General features: G+C 32.6%; 1 long non-coding RNA gene across 1 annotated transcript; it reads right to left on the bottom strand.

Annotated features, from left to right (window-relative positions):
- Positions 1–4,765: 4,765 nt before the first annotated feature.
- Positions 4,766–6,033, bottom strand: LOC127732388 (uncharacterized). Its single transcript, XR_007996214.1, has 3 exons — positions 5,855–6,033; positions 5,282–5,346; positions 4,766–4,814 (listed from the first exon to the last, which is right to left on the bottom strand). It is a non-coding gene; the product is annotated as an uncharacterized LOC127732388 (long non-coding RNA).
- Positions 6,034–17,421: the final 11,388 nt, after the last annotated feature.

The raw sequence follows: 17,421 nt of genomic DNA, 5'->3' as shown, positions 1-17,421 counted from the left end.
ATACAATTACCTATAAAAAAATGTTCAAATTTAAAGTAAAATTATCAATTCAAAAAGTTTCAGAGTTAAGGTTACATCTTATAAAACTATCTAGAAAAAGTGACCAATTTAATGTCACACCTAATACAATTATCCATAAGAAGTATTTGAAAAAAGTAAAATTACAAAAATACTGAACTCAGATGAAAATTCAAAAATGAAAGTCCCTAATCAAATTGCAAAATCAAAAGCTCAAACACATCAAACGAATGGATGACAACTGTAATATTCCTGACTTTGTACAGGCATTTTCCTATGTAGAAAATGGTGCATTAGACCTGGTTTTGAAGCTAGCTAAATGTCTCACTTGTATGACAGTCGCATCAAATTCCATTATATTGACAACGATGTGTAAATAAAACAGACATAATAGGTAAAAATGTCAAAAATAGGTGTAAAACAGTCAATATTGTGTTATTATCTTAATCACTATAAAAACAAACAAATATGTAACAAAGAAGCACAAAAAGGCATATAGACAAAGCATATTAGCAAAAATGAAAGACAAGAATACAAAAATGTTTTACAATAGCACAATAACGGGATGTATAAGTACAGAGCCACGTCATATGTATCAAAGAAACACAAAAAGGCATATAGACAAAGCACATTAGCAAAAATGAATGACAAGAATACGAGAATTTTCATAGAACAATAACACAATGACGGGATGTATGAGTACAAGTCACGTCAAATGGATATCAATAAAAATAGACTAAACACTAAATGTAATATTCATAAAGACAAATAAAAGAATACTATAACACTTTAATAAGATGATAAACAACGTCAGTACCCAAAATCTATACCTCAAGACCATCGTGTTATATTTGTGAAGTTGATACGGAATATTTATCAACAAGGTCTTGATACCTTCCGATGAACTTTTTTTTTGAGAAATGACAAGACGTTCCTTGACATACCCCTGGTTCATCAACTTTCTGCTCAGACACGAATTGATTGTAAAATAATTAATGAAGAAAATGGATGATTTCAGGTTACATGTAATACAATTATTAAGAATAAGTGACTGATTAAACGTTACATCGAATACAATTATCTACAAAAAGTTGTCGAATTTATTATAAAATATAGTCAAATAATCAATAAAGAAAGTGGTCGATTTAAGGTGACATCTCATAAAATTATTAAGAAAAAGTGACCGATTTAAGGTTACATATGTAGGACTCTAAAGTGCGATGGTACTCTAAAGTACGATGGTCACGCTAAAGTGCGATGGTCTACGCTAAAGTACGATGGTGTCTGACGCTAAAGTACGATGGTTGTTTGTTTGCTAAGATACGATGCTATATTGCGCTAAAATGCGATGGGCCAATATGATAAGGTTCGGGGGCTTAAAACGTTAAAGTACATGGATGTTAAAAAATAGTCTTTTTGCAAAAGCTAGTAAGCTAAGGTATAACATATCTGATAGATTTTATAATTTACCGGTAGGCTTAAGTGGTTGTTTCTAAATCTAGAAGACCGAACACGTAAAAATTGCTAAAACGGTAATATAGGTGTCACAAAATACTATATTTCCTGTATATGTAACAATTGGGGGCGTATTAAATATTTGGATAATTGGCGTAGCTTGCCGTTCACACAGTCTATCAATAATGTGAACACCTCCCCTTACAGTCGTCATTGTAAATTACAAATACAAAATTCGTTCAATGTCGGAATAAGTAACATTTATTAGTACAAGCTTTGATATCAATGCGAGAAAAAGGTGATGTTCGCCGAGCTTTTTTCTCCTATTTCGTAGCGAGTACCAATACATGTTATATTTCCTACAATGTACAAACTAATGTTTTAGCCGAAAATTTATAATTTACTTTTGAAAACATGTACCTTTATTTTACCGACGTTACTTTTCAATAAGATCGAAAATATTTTAACGGGGACTGCAAAGTGAGATTCAACGTAAACAATGATTTAAATGTATTCGTTCGCTTCCAATGGAAGCAGGATCCCAGCAGGCACACATCATTGATTAAACATTGAATCAATGTTTATTTTCTATGTTGAATCAATGTTGATTTATTATTAGATTTTGCAAATTTGTATCAACGTTGAAATGCTATGTTGAATCAACGTTGATGTTCAACTTTGAATCAATAATGAATAATGGTTGTTTCAACATTGTTTCAACCAACTACTAAATTTGAATTCAGGGTGAATACCATATTTTATAAAACAATCAACATTGATTAAAGATTGTTTCAACTAATAACTGGTTGATTTCAGATTGATAAAAAGTTTTTAAAAGTTCTGTGTGATATTCAACACTGAATCAACATTGGTTAGTGGTTGTGTTCTACTTTGTTTCAACCTAGGATTTAGGTTTAGTTCATCCTGTTTTTTCTGCATGTTGCATTCCATAATATTAAAGTGTAGCAACTTTAATGATTTCATATGAAATATCAGACATTCGAGATGCATAAATACATATTAAAGCTAAGTGTCTTCTCAAAGCCAATAAATCTCATAGCAGTATTCTGCTGCAGGAAACATTCTCCAATAACTGCTCCATCAGACCAAAGTATAAAAGATGGATTGCTGAATTCAACAAACATTAGTCTTCAGGAAATTGAGACACTCTTGCTATTGTATACAAGTACTCAAAATCAAATTCTGACAATAAACCATAAAATCTCAAATCATATTGAATGATCATATTTGACATAATATGGGCTTTTGCTCATTGTTACAAGACTGTATGGTGCACAAAAATTCAAATAGATGTCATTGATTGACTGTCAAGTTACTCGTAGAAGATCAGTAATTTTCAACAATAAAACTAAACACATTCAAGTGTAGAGAGAATATGGCTTGACCGCCAACAACCAGTCAACCCAATAAAAATATGAGTGTTTAGGGTTTAAGAGCCATAATTGTTTGTACCAAGCCGTAGATTTTATCCACATTAGACAATAAAAAAACACAAATTACTTGCCCAGAGAAATATTGAAAAAAACAGCAAAATAAAAAACATATTCCTATACTGACCTATCCTAGTTCTTAACCCACATCCAGGGATACACATATATTTTGCCTATATATAATGTCTTTTTTGAATAAGTCATGAAAATATATGAAACAAAGTTTGCTGTTCCTTACCCATGTATTCTAATGTCCAATCACTGATTATAGAGAAATATTCAATACAAACAAATTTAAAATAAATTAATTTATCAATACAACTATAAAAAAGACAACATCCTGGATTACTCACAATAATTGATTTGACATCATTAAAATGAAAGTGAACGTAAAAGTAAAAATTGTCAGTTTCTTTTCCAAAATGGACACCTCATTAGACATTCTGTTTTAACTGGCTTCACTCTGAATGAGGTACTAGACTTCCAATTGCATCAATTATTTATTTGTATCTAAAAATTCTACTTCTTTCTCCCCCCACCGCCCCGTCTATCTGGAGCCCATTTTAAATAGTTTGCTGCTTTGTCAGAAACTTCTTGTTCTGTTACTCCATGAGTCTTCATGATGACATCTACAAAATCAAAAGTTATAACATTGTCAAGTTAAATCTGTTCAACACATTTAACTATTATTATAACTTCATAAATATGATAAAAGTATATAAATCATAAGCATCAGAACTGGTGAAAACTGTCATCAAAGTCAACTATATTTCTTTTCATATAGAGCAGAAGGAATAAACCTCAAGACAATCCTACATACTGCATTATAATTTGAACAAATTGAAGACTTATCCACATGTTTTTTTTCTGTATTTCTTGTGCTGTTGCATTGATATCAGTCTAATTGACATATGCCTTCATCTTTGATTTCCATGTCAAAACACTACATTAACCTTTGAAGGCCATTCAAATTAAATGTTTTCTCATGCTCTTTTATTTCTATTTAAAATTAGGGCTGTTCCAAAAATAAATGTATGGGGGGGGGGGGGGGGGGGGGGGAAGGCAGATTTTATTTGGCCCCACCATGCATACATTATAAATTGGATATTTCATTTAAATGTTCAAGCAATCTTTCTTAAATAACCACCGCCCATAAAATTATAAAAGTGCCTTCCTCTCCCCCCCCCCTCCCCAATACAATTAATTCTGGAAAAGCCCTTAGTTCTGTTGGGCAATTTTTATTTTATTATATAGGAAAAATGAAAATTCTAATTGTTTGTGTCATTTGCTATAATCAAAATTAACAAGTGAAAGTGTGAGCTACTGCTTACTGATGATACCTCCACCCAAATATTTCGGTAAACAGGAAGCTGTTGAGTGATGAATCTGAAAAGGCATCACACAGTATAGCTGATATAATTAAAAAATGATGAAGCACTTTTTGAGGCTTCAATCAATAAATTACAAGATTCATCCAACCGGTTTCAAAAACCTGGGCAATTGATTTGCCCTGCTTGGTAATTATTACCTTAAAATACATAAAAAAGCACAAAATTAGATAAAAATAAAAAACATGGTGGAAAAAAAAAGAGAATGAGAAATTAATTTATTGTGGCAAGAGTTGCTGGCGCTAGTGATTGAAAAACAGACATTTTTTCTATGGTATAAATCATAAACATATGATAATTTTACTGATAAATAGATATATAAAAGAGAGTTTCTGAATCATTGACATTCACCCCACATGCATTTTTTTTTTGGCAAATTTTCATACTAAACAAAATATATATAAATACCTTTCAGTAATTTAAAAACATTGGACTTCCCAAATGAAATTTTTCCATTTTCCCTGACATATTCATCTTGGCCATTAATTTATTTGTCATCAATCTGCAAATAATCAATAATGGAAAAGTAAGTTGAAATATACATGTAGGGCTATATTAAATGGACATGCATGGTGAAACTCCTTTTTTGTTTTGTCACTTAAGTATACATCTGTATTGACTATTAATAAAGAAGGATATACACATATATGGATTTGCAAGTACAAGAGACAATTATCCCCAAAAATACTAGGTAATAACCATAAATCAACAAAGTTAACACAAATAAAATATAAAATTTATTGAAAAGCAATATTCCCAATCCTGTCAATTATTTCATTGACTGACCCTTTATCAACTGAAACACTTTCAATTTGTGCTTCGCCAACCTGATACAACATACAAAACACCTTATATTTAAAACTTATAAGCTAATGATATTTTTGCTGTAAAACAGCATAAATTGATGTCTTATGTAGATAAAACATGCTTCAAGTCGGATATCTTAGGTTCTTTATATTGTAAAATCACCTTTCCATGGATTTCTTTATGTGATCTCCATAATCACTTCCCCCAATTTTTGCAACTGTGGCTCGCTATAACAAATTGAAAATATAATCATGATTTATCAATAAAGGCTTAACATGAATATACAAATCTTGTTTGTTCCTGGTAGACAAAATGTCAGCATAATACTTAGTCATGTCAATTATAAATAACTTTAAATGAATTATCTTAGTTGAAATTTGGTAACTTGTCATTCAATCAATACATTAAATCTGTTGTTATCAACATATATATAACACAAATAGATTTGTTTGTCATTCTTGAAATCTCTTTTTTTTTCCCTATCTTGTTATGTCCTTTCTGCAGCAAACATGTAATCTAACAAAATTTGAGATATAAAAGTAAAGAACTATCTTCTATATTTCGACCTTGTGCTTGTAATGTTTTGTTTCATTTCAATAATATCCATTACAGGTCCTCTTATTTTTTGAAATATTGTTCTTAACTGTTTGATAATAAACTTTTATAATCATTCATTTGCAACAATGTAGGAAATGGGATCAGTGTAATCTGAATAGTTCAATATGATCTACTTACAGAAAGATCAAACTCTCTCTTGTCATTGAGAGACAGATCAAAGCTTTGAAAATCCTCTAGATTTTCCTGTTATTCTAGTTGCAGTGTTGGTTCATTATAGGCAAGGCTGGTCACTGGATAGTTCATCATTTTTTTTAGCATATCCCTGATCTCCACCAACAGGTACATTGATCTTCTTTGATATCCTGAAAAATAAATTAATTTAATTTAGGATAAATGCTACAAAAATTATAAATTTTAATTCCCACTACAAAAAACCAAGTCAAAGGACCATATATAACTCTGCACAAAATCATCAGACTGGAACAAAATTTGAACTCTATTTGTAACTTGTCCTGATAAAACGATATACCAAATATCAAATCAATATCTTTGTTGGTAGGAGACTAATGAAAATAATGCCTTTCCATATTTTCAAAAATAAATCAGGCTGATATTTTTAATAAATTTATCAACAGCAATAGTATAATAAACTTACTTTCTTCTTGCATGGGAAATACTGGGGTTCTATGATTTTCCCCTCGTCTTGTGCTAGGTGTTCTATATCTTCCAGATGATCTGGATCTGTGTCTCCTCGACGATCTATTTCGTCTAGATCCCTCTCTAGATTTTGATCTAGACGACATAGCTCTAGATTTGTGTCTACGGTCACTTCTCCTACCACCTGAGGAGCTACATTAACTTCTAGATCTATCCCTATAGTTCCTCCCATTTGACCTTGACAGTTTCCTCCTATTTGACCTTGACCGTTGCCTCCTATTTGACCTTGACCGTTGCCTGCTATTTATTCTTATACTAGATCTTGAACTCGACCTTAAAAGACCTCTATACAGGCTAGATGGTGTGGGAGAACAAGGAGGTCGAGATGGAGACACATACCTCAGTTGCGGAGACTGTGTTGCTCTTTTTTTACTGAAGTTTGACGAAACATCAGAGGTTTTTCTGGTACCTGAAAAGAGTACAAAAGGCTAAAATTACAATAAAGTTTGTTTGCCCTCTCCCCTGTCTGGTCTTAAAAGAAAATCCCCTTTCTCAGAGTTTATTTTGTGATTTCATGCCAAAATCAAATCAATTTTGAAACCTTGAAAAGTTAAAAGCATTCTTTTTTGAAAAATGGGTCCCTTCCTGTATTTTACAAGACATTGGCAAATTTAATCAATTGTTGGAGTTGATTAAACCTGGCAAAAGTTTTCTTGTGCTAATTTGTTTATGTATATATATAGATCTGAAATTTACCACTTGAATTCATTAAAACATTCCTTAAAATATTTTACAATTGTAAATTAGATTATTGCATTGCATGCACGAGCAGGAAAATCAGATTTCAAAGGCAATTTTCATTTTTCACAGTACAATTGGTTTTAGCCCCAAAATTCTGGGAGAAAAAAAATTAAAGTAAAAAAAAATTTATTTTTTTAGGTCATATTTAATAATAATAATTAGTATACAGATACAACGGAAAAGTCCAACAGAAACTGATATTAAAGAAACTTACCCTGATCTCTATGAACCTCTGCAGCAACTGTAACAGCTGAAGATTTTGGAGGAGGAGGAGGAGGAGGAGGAGGAGGAGGAGGAGGCATGCCTTTTTCTGACCTGATAGTGTTGAGTTTTCAGAAGATTTTGTGTTGGTTCATTATTCTTACCACTTGAATAGTCTGTAAATGAAAATTATGTGTCTTTCAGATGAATGAAATTTAGTAACATAACAACTTCCAGGTATCTATTAAAATTTTGCTATAAACTGAATTGAATTTCTGTTAAAAGTAATTTTTAAACTATTTTTTATCAGTTAATGATTGAGGTCCATTGAATGCATCAACTTTGACGTAAGATTAATATGTACTATGTACATAATTTTGCATCTTGATGTGCAAGAAACCATATCAAAATTTTGTAAATAGTATGCAAAACTTGGCTGGTTTTTGGTATGCATTTTCACATTTTCACTTTCAAGTCAATATTAATAAACATCGGATGAGTTTAGGTTATATAAAAATACAAACATTGGAAAGATTGAAAGACATACAATAACTGTAATAACCAATATTAGATTTGGAAGATTTTTATATAGAAATATTGGTGTTAAAAAAAATATTCCTGTTTGAAAATCACTACCAAAGTTTTTTTTCTTAGATTTTCTTCTACCCTCAACTTCTTCTACTTGATCTTCTTCTTCATCTTCTGTTGCTGTTGTAATGTTGTGGTCTTCACATTCTTTTTTGTCGTCTACATTTAGAATAAATTAATATAAAGGTATAGCAAGTATAAATAGGTAACATAATTATGTGAAATTGTATTTAATCCTTAAAACTTTGTAAAATGTAATAATGTATACGGCTATAAAATCTGGCAGTCATGTTGCGTAAATCCGGTACATACAACAATTAGTTGGGACCTGTTCAATTTATGCATTCAAAGGTTTCAAGAAAATATTTTACTCTGTGAACAGTTTTTTGCTGGCTTCATCCACAATCTTAGATAAAATATATCAGCACTAAATATAAAATGGCCTTCATGAAGTTGAACTATAAACTTACCAGATGAGGTTTTAATTTTTACCAACTCAAACTGGTCCCAACTACAATGAGCATCTTTGGGACTCCATTTTTCCCTAATGGCCTTCAGTGCTGTAGTATATTAAACTCTTGGCCAATAAACCTTTTTCCCAAGGACCCAGCTGGAAGGGATGACCCCTTCCTCCTCCTTGTCAGATTCCTTCCAAACTGCCCTGCACCAAGTTTTACCAGCCATTATGATAAAGCTACAAAACAAAACATAAAATAATAAATGTTTTTCTACCTATGTGTACATGTTGAATGTTTATCATGCAAAACTTGTCATGCAATCAGTCAAAAACTGTTATCGGTTAATCATTTCATTGCCTTTCATTTTTCACTATTGCAATCAAAAAAATGTAAGTTCTACTTTCTGTCAAATAGTTAAAAATATCATGCAAATTTAAACATGCATGTACATTTTTACATGTGCATTTGTACATGTATACTTGCTCAGTTCTATTATTTACTTTTTCCATAATAAATTGCAATTAGATTTTCAAAGCTGAATTATTTTTTTTAATGGGTGTTCAGATGGAGTGCACTTTGTGAAAGTCTATGTGCATTATATGTATTTATATAAATAAATTGCAAGTTAAAAAAAAATAAATTGCAAGTGTAAAAAAAAATTCTAAATTCTGTACAAGGATAACAAAAATACATGTATGTAAATGTATTTGGCAATTAATCACAGATTATGTTTTTCAATTCGTTACAAAAGATGAAATTAATCATGTATGGTAGATATGTGCATTTGCCTGTCGTGGTTTTCACTTATTTTTTTTTAATGTATTGCTTTTTTAACAAAATAATGTCATGATATGTATACATGTCGATTTTATTTATAATAGTTAGTTTATCTACCTGTAGAAACACATAAAGAAATTCTTACCACATCTAAGTGGACATGTTCACCATCGTTCCATCCCATGCAGCATAGGCAGTAAAAGAGAGTGTATTTCATATGGAAGGCAAACAACTTTCTTTTGGATGTCGTCATTATCCACCAAAATTCGTCTGAATTGTCTTTGGTTATTTCTCAATACAAAAATATTCAAAATCTTTGAATTGCACGAATTTTCAAAGAAATTCTCCAAACTGTTTTGACTTATCACATCACACAGGTAGGTCTTATTTTCCCTCTTTTCCCTTACAAACACAAATGTTTTATTTTTTAACAGAAAACAACTATCTTTTTTCCTTTTAGAAATAAAAACATGGATTGTTCTGGGTTTTCCTCTGCATTTGGATTTTTTCATTTCTACGATTCTTTTTGCAACTTATGCAATTGGATTTTGAGGCTTCCTTACACTTTTTTTCAGTTTAAATAAATGATTTTCAAATTGAAATGCATTTCTTTCATTCAGTGAACTTCCAAAATGTTCAACATCATCTGCTAGATGCACCAACGAGTGAACATTGTACGACACACATGTATCACTATATTAAATGGGAGCTGTTTTAACAAAACACACCAAAAGTTCTCGAGCAAAGTCTAAATGTGCATTTCTGAAGTTGTCATCTGGTTCAAGAAGGATTGACATTGCTACTGTTAATGTCAAGAAATGATTGTATACCCTTTCAGTAACAACAGAACGCATAACCAAAGGGCCTGTATACAATTGATTGATTGTTGGTTGCTTAACGTCCAGTGGCAAATATTTCATGCATATTCAGGACGAGAACAAATTAACAATAAATACAATAGGTAGGTTCTGTAATAGGGACGTCCGGGATCAAGGTCGCAGACATTTAGACTGCCACGGGAAATGAGGGTATATTGGATATGGACAGAAATTTAGCCTTGCAACAGGTCACCTACGGACCCCTCAAAGAGTTGTTGCAAGGGTTCTTAACGTGCAAAGAGCGTGGCACTCTCTTTACACGAGGCATCGGATTTAACGTCCCCATTCTGACCGGACGTGGCTGCAAATTTGTACATCCCGCACAGCCAAACGGACGCCCCACTTTAGCAAGGGTTTTACTGCCGGTCGGAGGAAGACCAATGGTGACAATACTTCTATTCACCAGACACCCTTGGGGGTGGAAGTCATATTAGAATAAATAGTTACAGTTCCGCACCTCATTGCGTAAACTTGTATGACAAAATAAGGATAGAGTTGGTACAAATTGACCGAATGCAATAAGATAAGAAAGTCTGGTTATACATGCATGACAAATAAATGAATTGCTTGGGACCATAAATGTATTTACACTTTTGATATTAAGTTGACTTTTGATATTAAGTTGAATGTTGACTTGTTGTCTCCGAATGACCTAAATTAGAACTGTCCCATATTATGCATATAACCTTATGAGGTCAAACAACAATCACTATTTAAGGTTCCACTAAAGTCAAAATATAGGACACTTCACAAACATCTAAACTTTGCCTGTATTAATAAGAGAATTTCAAGTTTATTTACAATTTACATAGTGTGTATATGTTAAGTATGTTTAAATGAACATATGTTCCCATGGTTTAGGACTTTATTCATTATAGGTTGAAAAATACAGGCAAAGTTTAGATGTTTATGAAGTGTCCTATCTTTTGACTTTAGTGGAACCTTAATTGTGACGTCTTTTTTTTAATTGTGATGTCAAACTTTACGAGAACCTGTGTGATCTTACTACGTAATGGCGAACAAATTTGCATACAAGTGTAAATAAATAATATGATAAATACGTCTATTAGAATCTAGTATTCAACTCACATGTACAACAAAAACTTCTAGATAATAAATTTTAAGTAAGGTTTTCTGCTCAATCCTACTTTCCCACAGACTAAAAACAGAGGATTACTTTGGTCCAACTTTGTGAGCCATATGGCTTCTGACCTATCCATCCTGATTTTGTAAACAATCCCCCCCCTTTTTTCTAGATTTCGTGTAGCCTGAATTGTACAGGTAAATAATAATAAATGTTACTTTTGATTCAATCTTATAATGAATTCATATATTCATTGACAAAAATTTATGATTGATTGATTGATTGTTGGTTGCTTAACGTCCAGTGGCAAATATTTCATGCATATTCAGGACGAGAACAAGTTCACAATAAATACAATAGGTAGGTTCTGTAATAGATTAAGGGATTAAGGTCGGAGACATTTAGACTGCCACGGGAAATGAGGGAATATTGGATAGGGACAGAAATTTAGCCTTGCAACAGGTCACCTACGGACCCCTCAAAGAGTTGTTGCAAGGGTTCTTAACGTGCAAAGAACGTGGCACTTTCTTTACACGAGGCATCGGATTTAACGTCCCCATTCTGACCGGACGTGGCTGCAAAATTGTACATCCCGCACAGCCAAACGGACGCCCCACTTTAGCACGGGTTTTACTGCCGGTCGGAGGAAGACCAATGGTGACCATACTTCTATTCCCCAGTCACCCTTGGGGGGGGCAAAAATTTATGAGACGCCCAGACATTACAAGGTAGAATTGGGAATGGTACATGAAATATGCTGAAGCCTGAAGAAAGAAAAAAATATCTGCGTGTAAAATTTCATCTTTTCGGACAGTTTTCATTATAATATGATTTGCTAACATTCAATAAATTCGATACTGTATTTACTGTAATCACAGCGGAATTTATATATACTTACGAAAGAAATGTAAAAGCTGTATAAACTGTATAAAAGCTGAGAAAGATATTGATTAAAACTGTGTAGAATCACTGTATACCTCGTGCTATCGAAAGCGGATATTCATTTTCACATCTGCGCATGCGCAAAAATAGTTAAAAAAAAGCCACGAAAATTTAAATCCATATTCCTTTATATATATATATATATATATATATATATATATATGGAAGTCTATAAAAAGGACCAACCAGCATTGTTAAAATAATTGACACTGAAGAAGGCTATTTGTTAAGCAGAAATATTTGTCAACACGATTTAATAACAACATCTTCGTATAATACCATCTTATATAAGTATCGTTGTGCAAAGCTCTAGACTTATATATATATATGTATACAGATATATCGGTTGTTTTATAACGATTGTTTATATTACAGCTACTCACAAATACTTAAATTTACTGTATACCATTGCAAGCTGGTTCTACTAGTATGTTTGGGGTGGGGTGGGGTGGGGTGAAATTTGGGAATTCTATTTCCGGTGCAAAGCTCGAGTTATTATATTTTTCAAAATTTATATATTGGGGGGGGGGGGGTCTCTGACAGTTTTTCATTGGTTCAGAAAAGCAAGTACTCACATGGATAATCAACCTGATTTTGCTATATACCAACATGGACAACAAATAAACGTTTTTAAAAAGTGTAAAAATAACAGTCTCGAATATTTTTTTTCTAGTTACTAAAAGAAGGTAAACAGAATTCTCTCAATTGTCCCCTATCAATGATTTATTTATGCTGATATACATTAAGATTGTCTTATAAAATATATATTATTCTATAATCACCATGACTAAAATTAGTGATAATTCTACTGAATATTCTATTTCTAAGTTTAAGTGAATATCGTTGTCAATTTAAAAAGAATTGTAATGTGTCCAATACTTCTTTTTTGACAGTTCTGGTATCTATAACTATATACTGGGTATTTAAATATTGGTTAGCCAATGTCGAATCAATGTTGGTTTTTCAACACAATGTTAATTCAACGTTGAAACAATGTACTAATTTCAACGTTGAAATGTCAACGTTGAATCAATGTTGAATATTTGTTGATCAATGTATAACCTAAAATCAACAAAGATTCAACGTTGATTCAACGATGTGTGCCTGCAGGGATACCTATGCTTATACTATTTTGTTTCTATATAATAAAATGGTTGACTGCAGGAGACAATTCCTTCTTCCAGCACCCGAAAAAAACCACATTTGCTTCAGCCGAAAAAGCACGGTTAGGTCTAAAATTAAGTCATAGATATTTGGTTTAAAAGTTGTTTTAAAATCAAATATTCTTAATTTATCTTCCGGCATGTTCATTTTTAGTTTGTATAAACGACTGTTCACGTCATAATCCAACTACGTTTCTTAAGTCTATACTTTCGCGGACCATCGGACTTTAGCATACGGAGGCATCGCACTTTAGCGCAGACGATCGGACTTTAGCGTACGGAGGCATCGCACTTTAGCGCAGACCATCGCATTTTAGAGTCCTACACATATAATACATTTATCTTTTACAGGTGGTCGAATTTATTGAAAATATTATAAAATTAATAATTACAATGTAAGAGGTGAACGATTTAAGGTAAAATTTATATACAATTACCTATTAAAAATGTTCAAATTTAATGTATAATTTATCAATTCAAAAAGTGGCACTGTGATGGTTACATCTAATAAAATTATCTAGAAAAAGTGACCGATTTAAGGTTACATATAATAAAACCGGTAAGCGGTGTTGTTAAACATATGTGCATGAATAGACATTTCAGTCAACATTTTTTTATCTTATTTATTCTAATTTAAGTCATTGAAGCTGTTCGTACTAATTGAAAAATGCAAACCCAATGATGATGTATTTACCTTTTTAATATAATTCCAGATGGAAGATCTCTGTCACCAGAACCCATTGAGTGTAGTGCATCCACATCTTTATTAGACAGTCGACCTAATTCGCGTTGTGATGAGTTAGTTATAACAGAACCCCCTATTCCTCCTATTGTGCGGATGTCCAGACAAGAGAGAAAAGACAATGACAATATAATGGAAAAGCTAGACGTAATATATGAAGATCAACAAGAAATATTGAGTCTGCTTAGAAAGCTCAATGTTTCAAATACGAGTAGCGGAGGTGCGGAGAATCAGGCAGAGGAGCAATCTGCAGTTGTTGACTTCAAGCAGATTGATTCCGAACTTGAGATGGAGGCCTTCTGTTCTAGATTACAGGACGACCAATCCTTCAGAAGGAAAATGGTAATTAAATTTTACATAATCATTAGAATTTTTCAGTTGTTTTTTTCTTCTAGAAATTAATATGTTCATGCATCTGTTTATGCTCTTTGACAGATATGGCGTTATCGCGTATGCATTTTCCTAGTTAGTTAGATAGCAACGATATAGAAATCCAGTTTTCTAAAAAATCTAATCACTTCTTATTTTATCTCAATCCTGATATTCAAAAATGAGTAATTTGACAAAGATTTCGTTGATGAAGGACATATAATGGAAGGCCTGACTACCTTAGTTCAAACACTTCATATGAGTTCAAGTGAAACGAAAGTGTGAAGGACGGGCACACACAAGAAGGTCAATAATTTTCCCCGATTTGAAAAGTAGATTGGAATAGTGTATATCAGGTTTAAACAGCTGAGTGCCCTGGGTGGTTTCTCTAGTGGCGACACCATAAGGAAGATGCTAAGAACACTTGGCACCAATGGATTGTGGTCCAAATACAGTCTGAAGGGCAAAAAGGGGAAAATAGCGGTTCAACCATTACCAGTGTGTGGAGTAATGATTAGTAAGTAAACATGCAAATTTTATCACTGAATACTAGTAATTTGACTTTGTATGTATATATAGTATTTATGATATATTACAATTAATGTAAGAATAGCTGCTGTTTATTTTATTAAAAGTATTTACTTATACTACCAATAAATATATTTTTTAATTATAATTGATAAGGTTTATTTTTAAATGATGTTAAATATCATTATGCAAATTTTATCAATGTCAACAATGGTGTTGATTGTACTGGTGACAGACCCTGTAGATATATTTATTATCAGTATGGTTCTGTCATGTGTACAGGATACTGCTGCAGTATTACTATCTATTTCTGTTATGTAACGTGGTTGATAGGGCAGAGGAATGTTACGAATGTCAGTACCATCTGAATTACAAATAATTAGTTGTTTATTATAATAGTCAGCAAAAACTAATGTATTGCCTGTTTTGATGCAGCTATAAATGATCTGATGTTCATGTCTTGTTAATTTTATACGTGGCTGATGAAGCAGATTGACAGAAACAGCAAGTTTTGTTTTAACATATGCTGGATACGTTGCTAGTATAGCGATTGTGAATGGGCGTGTATGCAATGTTTTTTTTTTTACTATTTTCAAACATTATAAATTTTGTTTAAACTGCCAATAACTGTGACTGCGAGAACTATTGTAATCTGCCAAAAATTCCTTCCATCCCCTCCCCTTAAGGAGGTAGTAAAAAGTTGAATTTTAAATTGGATGTGCTACATGGACGACAGTGTTCGGGTTGGCAAAAGGGAGCTTCCATTTGATTTTTATGGGGAGCTAGGATGCAATTTTTAAAAAAGGCAGGACAGGAGTTTTGAGTAAAAAAAAAAGCAGGATGAGCAACTTGGCAAAAAAAAAGGCAGGATGACAATTTATGTAAAAAAAGTCAGGATAAACTAATAAATAATAAGGTAGGACCGAATAGAGTGAAAAATAAAAAGGCAGGACAGAGATTACAACAAAAAAAAAAGGCAGGACAAAATTTGTCATCCACCCCCCCCCCCCCCCCCTCCCCCATAAAATTCAAATGGTAGCTCCCTAACGGACATGTGGTGCATCCGATTCCTTAACTATTTTGCTTATTCCCTTATTGCTGATATATTGTTTGATAAAATGACATTTGTCGGGTGAAAATGAAAAAAAAGCGCCAAAAAATGTGTTGAAGCTGATTCGAACATTGACTCTGTTTCAGTGATGCAATGCCAAACGATTTTTTTTTGGGTAAGTTATTGACTTGAAGATAGAGTCGAAAGGTTTATGATTCCGTCTCCTCTGCTGTGAATAACAACAGGAAGATTTTTTTTGAACTGCTAAATTAAATTGCTTGTTAAAGTATCAAATTTGTTTTGGGAAGTCGTGAAAATAGAGTTTGTCAGTGATAAACAAGCCTCTTTCTTCTTCTGACACGGTTTTTGAAGATTCCAAATTATAGACTTAATCTTTGAAAAATGATTCGTAAGTTAAGTTGATCTTGAATTTATATTTCGTGGATGAATTCCAAACGACAATCTGATTCATTGATCCTTCCTTATTTGTTATCTTTCTGTTGATGTGGGAAATCGTGCATGGTTGCAGTAGCTTGCTATCATTAGATCTATTAATAAGATGGTTTGGTAGAAGTGCCAAGTGCCTACATTTTGTAGAAGCCAGATATACCCATATCCAGCTCATAGATACCAGATTATTATGTTTAAACCACGAATTGGTCGAGAATGGGCATACACAGCCATCAATGCTCCAGCTAAATTAGTCGATAAACATCCAATGGGTAAGCCAAAACGATTTTTCTGTTCTATGAAACATACAACCCAATTGAACCAACTACATACCTAACTCGAGGCATTTGTGTATATGCTACATAAAGATTAAAGTGTTCGTCTACATGTACATTTGTACAAATTTGTATCACGGAGTTACAAAAAATGATTAACTTCTTCAGATTGTGCCCGTTAATTGCATTTAGTGACTTAGTGCATTCCAGTGTCTGAGCAAAAAGTTGATGAACCAGGGGTATGTCAAAGAACGTCTCGTTCTTTTTCTAAAAAAGTTCATCGGAAAGGACCAAGACCTTGTTGATAAATATTGCGTATCAACTTCACAAATATTACATGATGGTCTTGAAGTATAGATTCTGCGTACTGAGGCTGTTTATCATCTTAATAACGTGTTAAAGTGTTCTTTAATTTGTCTTTAATAATATTACTTTAACTGTTTGGTCTGTTTTTTTGTGATATACATTTGACGTGGCTCTGTACTTATGCATCCCGTCATTGTGTTGTTTGTATTATTTTTCATTTTTACTTGTGTGCTTTGTCCGTGTGACTTTTTATGTTTCTTTGATACATATGACGTGTCTCTGTACTTTAAACATCCTGCCATTGTGTTATAGTTCTATTATAATTTTTGCATACTTTGAACGACAAAATTATTTTATATCTCCACCTGTGTGACGGTTTACATTCTGACGTCAAACACGCGAGTCTACGATTCGGTCCCAGTGCTTCATATCCCTCGATCCTTTATTGGTTGATTTGGCATACATAAATAAAAT

The sequence above is a fragment of the Mytilus californianus genome, unplaced genomic scaffold (assembly GCF_021869535.1).
Source record: "Mytilus californianus isolate M0D057914Y unplaced genomic scaffold, xbMytCali1.0.p SCAF_24, whole genome shotgun sequence".
NCBI lineage: Eukaryota > Metazoa > Mollusca > Bivalvia > Mytilida > Mytilidae > Mytilus > Mytilus californianus.
The sequence above is the reverse complement of the archived record's forward strand: the minus strand, read 5'-3'. Positions and strand labels throughout refer to the sequence as shown.